The sequence below is a fragment of the Macrobrachium nipponense genome, chromosome 48 (assembly GCF_015104395.2).
Source record: "Macrobrachium nipponense isolate FS-2020 chromosome 48, ASM1510439v2, whole genome shotgun sequence".
NCBI classification, from domain to species: domain Eukaryota; kingdom Metazoa; phylum Arthropoda; class Malacostraca; order Decapoda; family Palaemonidae; genus Macrobrachium; species Macrobrachium nipponense.
In genome coordinates, this window is record NC_087223.1 from 19,661,004 (window position 1) to 19,669,224 (window position 8,221).

The 8,221-nt window shown below is 37.3% G+C and overlaps 1 protein-coding gene and 1 long non-coding RNA gene across 2 annotated transcripts in view; both read right to left on the reverse strand.

Annotated features, from left to right (window-relative positions):
* The window catches only part of LOC135205087 (uncharacterized), a 155,323-nt gene that overhangs the window by 144,062 nt on the left and 3,040 nt on the right, over positions 1–8,221 (reverse strand). The gene's annotated exons all lie outside the window — the stretch shown is intronic.
* LOC135204957 (uncharacterized) lies at positions 2,841–7,761 on the reverse strand. Its single transcript, XR_010312389.1, has 4 exons — positions 7,624–7,761; positions 3,885–4,043; positions 3,211–3,392; positions 2,841–2,957 (listed from the first exon to the last, which is right to left on the reverse strand). It is a non-coding gene; the product is annotated as an uncharacterized LOC135204957 (long non-coding RNA).

The window sequence follows — 8,221 nt, forward strand, 5'->3', positions numbered from 1 at the left end:
CGCCTGCTAGAGTTGATCTTTTAAAAATATGTTTGATATCTGATTCTAACGTCTTTTAATGTTATTATTTCATTCTTGTTATATTATTCATATCTCTAGTTCCTCCATTTATCTGGAAACGCACGCTATTTATGTATACTTTTATTTAATATGAGTGCTTCTTGTAAGTTTTGTTAAGGAAGTTATAAGCATTTACAATATCAATATTAGTGACATCAGCTGATGTATTTTTCATTGATTCCTGCTATATATATATAATATATATATATATATATATATATATATATATAATATTATATATATACATACATACATTATATTATATATATATATATATATATATATATATATTATATAATATATATATCTATATATATATATATATATATATATATATATATATATGATACTATATCCATACATACATTATATATATATATAATATATATATATATATATATATAATACATATATATATATATATATTATTGTAAGTTGTGTAAAGTAATTTATAATAAGGATTACAATATGAATATTAGTTACGTCAGCTGATGTATTTTTCCTATAAATGTATTCCTGATATATATATATATATATATATATATATATATATATATATATATATATATGTATGTATGTATGTATGTATGTATATCCTCTTTCTGAATCAGTCAGGTTGCCTTACTGGCCATTTTGAACAGTGACTACCTGACAGTCAGCCAGCTTCTGTGAGGTCACAGATATGGGTCATGAGCAAACCCACTAAATATTGTTGCAGACTTCCATGCTTTGATATTTTGGATGGGGTTACTGGCCTTACACCCTTGTTGGTATACAAGAGTAAAAGATGGCAGCAAAACATGTTGCGTGAATGTCCCAAACAGGTTGATAACAAGTTGGGAACCTACCCGTAACATATCCAGCATCGGCCAAAGATTAGGTCATACAGCCCAAACAGGCGTCGCAACTCGCATGGTCAAGATCGATGTTTCTTTTTAATCCTAAAGGGAGCACTGAATAAAATAACACCAGTAAAAACAACGTTTATTAAAAATGTTCAAGTCACAAAAATATAGTTGAAATAAATATACAGGATCGGCTATATTTTGTATTGAACGCGTATACAGCTATCACATATCTGCTTGATAGACACTCTCATACAAAATATATATGCTTGTGTGTAGAATGGGAAACGAAGAAGTCTGGGGTCGATGGAGTGAGTATTTAGAATTTGGAGGAAGGGAAGGAAGCAGATCTGAGAGACGCGAGGGCAAAAGAGGTGGGTGGAAGAGCGGACACAACGTCGGAGCGAAAGAAAATTAACCGAGAAATGAACGCGAATGGTTAGATGTACGTAGACGTGCTGATCGTGGGTGATGTGTGGGGGGGAGGGTGGGGGGAACACTACAGAAACTGGCAACCGAGCTTGAAAAGGGTTAAAAAGTTTTCTTTGAGACGGTTCGGCCATGCGGAGAGAATGGAAGTTTCCAGTCTGGTGAGGTGGCGGGTGAGCAGTTTTCCAATCCTAGCAGATAGCGGAGATTTCACAGAAAGTGTCATAGTTAACCCCACCCATTTGTAGGCATATAAAAGCTTGCTATCTTAGGATTTTTCCTTGGAAGGACAGAGAGGGAAGGGCAGAAGGAGAGAGAAAGAAAGAGGAGTCAGTAAAGAGGATGAAGGACAGATAGAGAGAGGAGAAGAACTGTGAATTGTACCTGGAGGAGAAAGGCTCCTTGAGTGGTTTGGTATGAAAAGTGGCACCTTTCCTACACTGCCCTTGGAAAGTTTATTAGAAGTTTACTCCACAGATTGAATGAAACTGCCTGTGTCTTATACGGACCAGCCGTCAACACCCCTGCTTTAAAGCACAATTCAAGAAATATGTAAATAAATATCCCGTATTGCTGTGTGAATTGTTTCTGTATTCCTTACCCCATCTCCAAATTAGCCGGTGCAGAACTCTTTCATTACGTATCAAAAAGACCCTGATGACCTAAACCGAATCATTACATCCCCACATGACTGAACCATCCCGGACGGTGAAAGAAACCCATTCAACAACAAGTCTACCCCAACGGGACCTCATAAAGTGGGGTCGTTGATGTTGCCATTCGCTCGTCTCCCTCGTTCTTTGTACAGTTGCCGAGGTCCTCGATTGTTGTCTCTCCTATGGGCTTCCCAGATTGATACACATGAAGTTGTCGAAGGACGCCTGGACCCGCGTGCTGTTCACGATCCACAGGACCTTGCAGTCGCAGTTGATTGGGTTGCCTGCCGGGAGAAGGAGACTTCTTAAGTGTCTTATGAGTGTTAAGGTTCCTTAGACGCTACGTGGAACGCCGTAAGCAGACATTTTGTTTTTCTTATTACATAGCTGTACAACTTTCACGACTTCGCCTCTGTGCATAACCTTTACCTTTGAGAGCTAATCATCCAAACAAGAATATTGATTTCCTAAAAAGGTGACCCAATGATCTGGTGGAAATACTCAATCTTGCAATCTTTCCTTGTAATTTATCAGCGACATACCACAGAAATCTGATCAAAATTTATCCGTTAGTTACCCATCAACGATATCACGCGTAGTTAGTAGGAGCTGTCGACCAGGATGTGATTGAAGACCTCTTCACTGACCCGTCCCTCAACTGGTTGTTCTGCAGGTTGATCTCGACATAGAAGAGACCGGCGAAGGCCGTCTTCCTGTTGGTGTGGAGAATTGGTGAAAGTGAACAAAAAAAAACTGCAAACTGCTATTCCTCGAAACCTGACCTCACGTATTTACAACTCATCAAGACTTTGTCCGGACGACTTACGCTACGGACGTGATGGCGTTGTTCAGACGTCGATGACCAGGAGGTTGGAGAGCTGGGTGTGGCTGTTGAACTTGAAGGTCTCGTCTTCCAGTTTGGTCAGCTGGTTTTTGCTCAAGTGCAGCTCCTTGAGGTTGTCCAGTTCTGTGCGAGGAGTTGGAGAGCTTAAGGTTATCTATCTATCTATCTATACTCAGCTATCTATCTATGTATTTATCTTCAGTTTATTCAACCATAGCCTTTTTTTTTTCATAACCCTCTTCCAGTCCAGTTTATTCAACCAAAACCCAACTTCCACCCATGTCCAACCATACACTAACAGCTGATCCACTACATCACCATCTCACAAACCCCTTCTCCAGCCCCATTCTCCAACCCGCTCCCCAACGATACCTACCAGCGAAAGACCTCTTCCCGATGGAGGTGATCTGGTTGTTGGAGAGGTCGAGGTACTCGAGGCTCTTGTAAGTGAAGGCGTCTGTGAAGACCACAGACAGGTGTTGTAGCTCAGGTCAAGGGTTGCGAGATACGGGAGCTCGTTGGCTGAGCTGGTAGTGAACTGCTTCAGGCAGTTGTTTTCTGTGGAAACGGGGAAGGACGTCCCGAGTTTAGCGAACTTGTTTGCGATTTAAATGGGGTATACATGCCCAGAGTTAGGTTGGTAAAGAGACTGAAGCTTTAGGAAACTTTGTAACCAGGCACTCACTCGGCACTTGAGCTGCTTAGCAAACTCACTCAAACTTAGGTGGTAAAGAGTCTGAAACTTTAGCGACTTGTTTAGAAACTTTAACCAGTCACTCAAAACATTAGCTGATAAAGATTTTGGAGCCTTTACAAACTTATTTTGGGATTAATACTAGACACTTACTAAAGCTTAGGTTAATAAAGTGTTTGAAAACTTTACTAGCTTAGTAACTTATTTTGGAACTCAAACTTGAGTCCTTAACCTAGACTGATAAGCTTAACTTACCCCAACTTAGCCAAGACAGCTTACCCAGACCAGCCACAAACTCTTGAACCTTAGACTAACCATCTTAAACAACTTAAGGCAGCTTAGCCAAGACAACTTACTCAAACTTAGGTAGTGCAAAGTCTCATTGGAGTTGGCAAAAGCCTTATTGTCGACCCAGTCGAATTTGTTGTTCTCGAGGAGGACTTGAACGAAGTCCAGATCACCCCACAGGGCCTGGCTGATCACCCCGTCCACCCCTGGGAGTTTGGAACGTGAACCTGAAGTGAAAGGTATTTGAAGGAATAATAATAATAATAATAATAATAATAATAATAATAATAATAATAATAATAATAATAATATGTTTTGTTAAAAATGACTGCTGCTTCAGCACTATTAATCTTGTAAAAGAGTCTTCTCTATTTTTCTGATGACGGCTTTCTCGTTGTTGCTTAGACTGGCGAGCAACGCACCAAAGGGCATAGTAAAATTCGGTTGAGTCATTTGATCTTATACAATTCTCTCTCTCTCTCTCTCTCTCTCTCTCTCTCTCTTCTCTCTCTCCAACGCGACGTTTCCTCATGATCGACAGGACATTATCAAGCGATAATTGCTGAGGGACTGAATTCCAGTGTTGTTGTTGTTTTTGATTAAGCTGACCTTGTGTCAGCACGGGCTCTTGCTCACAGAGCAGCCCGTAAGATTCCAGTGTTTGTTGTTTTTGATTTAGCTGACCTTGTGTCAGCACGGGCTCTTGCTCACAGAGCAGCCAGTGGCAAGCCCTCCTTTTATCGTGGTGTTGCAAGCTCTTGAGTGCGGTCAGAGCAACCTCTCGGCAGGTCGGGTTTTCATTGGTTCCTGGAAAGGTGACTCATACCAATGAAAACCGACCTCCCGGCCCGGAGAGGTGCTCTGACCGCACTCAAGAGCTCGCAACACCACGATAAAAGGAGAAGGACTCGCCACTGGACCTACGGGCTGCTCTGTGAGCAAGAGCCCGTGCTGGCATAAAGCCAGAGCTTAATCAACAACAACAAACAACCACTGGAATTCAGTCCCTCAGCAATTATCGCTTGATGATGTCCTGTCGATCAGGAGGAAACGTCGCGTTGGAGAGAGAGAGAGAGAGAGAGAGGAGAGAGAGAGAGAGAGAGAATTGTATAAGTAATAATAGATCAAATCAAATGACTCAACCGAATTTTACCATGCCCTTTGGTGCGTTGCTCGCCAGTCTAAGCAACAACGAGAAAGCCGTCATCAGAAAAATAGAGAAGACTCTTAACAAGATTAATAGTGCTGAAGCAGCAGTCATTTTCAACAAAAACATGTCTACGAGAGGGTCGTCTCCTTCCGAAATAATAATAATAATAATAATAATAATAATAATAATAATAATAATAATAATAATAATAATAATAATGATAACATGATTCTTTCTAATTGACATCTTAAAATATCCTCAACAATATCAAACGTATATAACAGTATTCTATTATCATTAATAAAAAAAAAAAAAAAAACAAAACTACTGCATGATTATTCATAATAAATAAACCTAAAAAATTCATATAAAAAATGCATAGAAATCTAAATGAAACATGCCTAGAAAATCCTTAACTACATAATGAATAGTGGAAAACAAAACAGAGATAATTATCAAATAAGCAAATGAATGAAGGACATGAACAAGCAGTTAACAATTAGAACTAACTCATTTTTATTGTATAATAATGGGTATAATTATGATATTGGTTCGTTTACAGTGATATCTATAAAACTGTTTTAAATATTATTATTATTATTATTATCATTATTATTATTATTATACAGAATGCTTCGTCTCGTTCGAATGACTGCATTCAAGCGTGGGACGGGCTAAGCCTGAACCTAAAATTCAAGATGGAATTTAAAAATTTAAATTAAATTTTTTTTTTTTTTTTTTGTTTTTTTTTAATAATCCTGACGCCGAATGAAAACAATCTAGTCCGAACAAGGGGGGATTGCCAACCGTAAAATAATACCCTACGATTTTGGCTTTGTCTAAATTGTGAAAATTTCACGCGCACTTACGTATGCATGAATATACATATACATATATATACATTTATATACTTATCTATAGAAATGTATACTATATGAAATCGTCTTGTGTAGTATAGTTTGGCAGCCTGAATTATTGGAAGGGTTGGCATTCCTTATAGGTAGAGGTTCAGTTACTGTCAGTTGTTTCTGACCATTTTAAGTGATAGTGTCGCATAAACCACGCGTTTTTAAGCATTTTCAGGGTGAATCTTTTATAATTACCGATAAAAAGAAAATTTTATACATTAATGAACATAAATAGTAAATTTTTATTATGGATTTTGTTAAAAACGATTAAATATAGATCAATGGCGAATAGTAACTGGTGCTTGAATTCTCCACCTTCAGTAAATTTTTTTGTAATAATTGTATATATATTGCAATTAAAGTCTAACTAAACAATTATTAAATTATCAGTAGCATTTTAACGTTACAAATTATTTTAAGATATATGATTAATTGCGGCTTTAAAGAAAGTATTGTTGCATTTAGAGAAAATCTATAGCATTAAAAGTATTCCTATAACAGGTACCGAAGCAATTATAGATGACTAGGCTTATGCAAATCAATTATTCATATTTATCTATTTAAATTTAATCTAATTTTGGAAACATAAAATTTAAAAGACAGAAACCACTGCACCAGGAGAGACTGGTTTTCTAGGCCTATGCTTTTCAAGGCTCTAAATCGCGCAAAATACAGGCCTACTGTATGGCAGCACCTGCTTACGTTGAAAGCTTTTGCAGTTTAATCGAAATTATTCTGACTGTAAGCAATACTTACTTACGTTCAAAGCTTTGCAATTAATAGAAATAATCTTTAATATTTGGTCTATTGGTCTACAAAAACTTATTTAGAATCCGTCGTATGCAATTTTGAGCCAATTTTGGCTATAATTGGTCTGATTATGTAGAGGAAATATAAGAATTTATTAGTATAACTAAGACACCGGAGTTCGACTGGTGAGTATTAAGCCTGATATTATTAGATTTTTTTTGATCATATTTGTAATTTTTTATATTTATTTATTTTTAGAAAGCTGATGCTATTGACACGAATCATCTAACAATTCTCTCTCTCTCTCTCTCCTTCTCTCTTCGCTCTCTTCTCTCAAACTTGCTCCCTTCCATTCTGACGTCATGGTCATATATATTTGATTTCAAACTGTTTTCGTAAATTTATTTTTGATAAGCTTTGACTTATTAAAAAAAAATCTTAGGCCTTTGTTATTCTTAATAAGACTAGACTAATGTCTGATGTATACAGACTGTGGCTTGGGACTTATATATAGTAAGTTCAGGTCTGTTAATGATAATGGTTAGTCTTGCTTATATAACTCAGTGCAGTAGGCCTATAAGTGGTTTGTCAAAAGGGATATATATATATATATATATATATATATATATATATATATATATATATATATATATATATATATATATGTGTGTGTGTGTGTGTGTGTGTGTGTTGTGTGTGTGTGTGTGTGTGTGTTCTGCAGTATACATAGGCCTAAAATATAACATTAACGTTTAATGGTTCTAGCATTATATGAATAAACGTGAATTTATTTTAGGTTTAAATTCATAAATATGCCTTTCTGGGCCTTAGGTTCAGATCGAGTTGGTAAACATTCGACCTGACCATTCGGCTATCAAGAGATAGGCCTAAGTTATTGTCGAATTTAGGCTTTGTATTACATTACACTTTGGTAGCTGATTGGTTACTATTTTGGCAGCCCGAAATCAATCGATCAATTAATAATATCGGTTTCCTCACCTGAAGACGTGGGTTGTAATGTAATCCTTATTCTCGGTCAGAATTCCCTTCAGCTCCTCTGTGTTGTGAATCGTGTCTGGGCAGGTGATGCTTATCTTCCCAGCTTGGCTGCCGGTGTTGCCAATGCACTGTGGAACAGATTAATGACTGGTTCAGTGAATAGCTGTGAATGATAATAATCTTATATTCAAAGTTAGGTTGAAGGTCTCACGTAGTCATAGGTCGATATATGGAGTTCACTCTGGGCATTTTCGGTGTACCATAAGCGCTCACTGGGGATCCTCACTCTCGAGGATCAATCCGTCCACTAAGGGTTAAGGATACGTTTGATGAGGATACAAATATCGGCCAAGGAATGTAGTATAAGTGTTAAGTGTGCAGATTCTGAGCTGTGTAGTAGTTTGTCTGGTCCAAATGGCAGAATGACATGGCTGTCAATTTCCTCAACACAACACATCACAACCGGGAGGTTATGGTGGACCTCTGCTAGCGTGATTTGTGGCAAAAGTGGTTCGCTCCCAAGTTGTCTTAACCAGACTGACCTGGTTAGGATTATATAAAATTTTTTTTTATTTCAGTTCTTCCCTCTGAGGTGTAA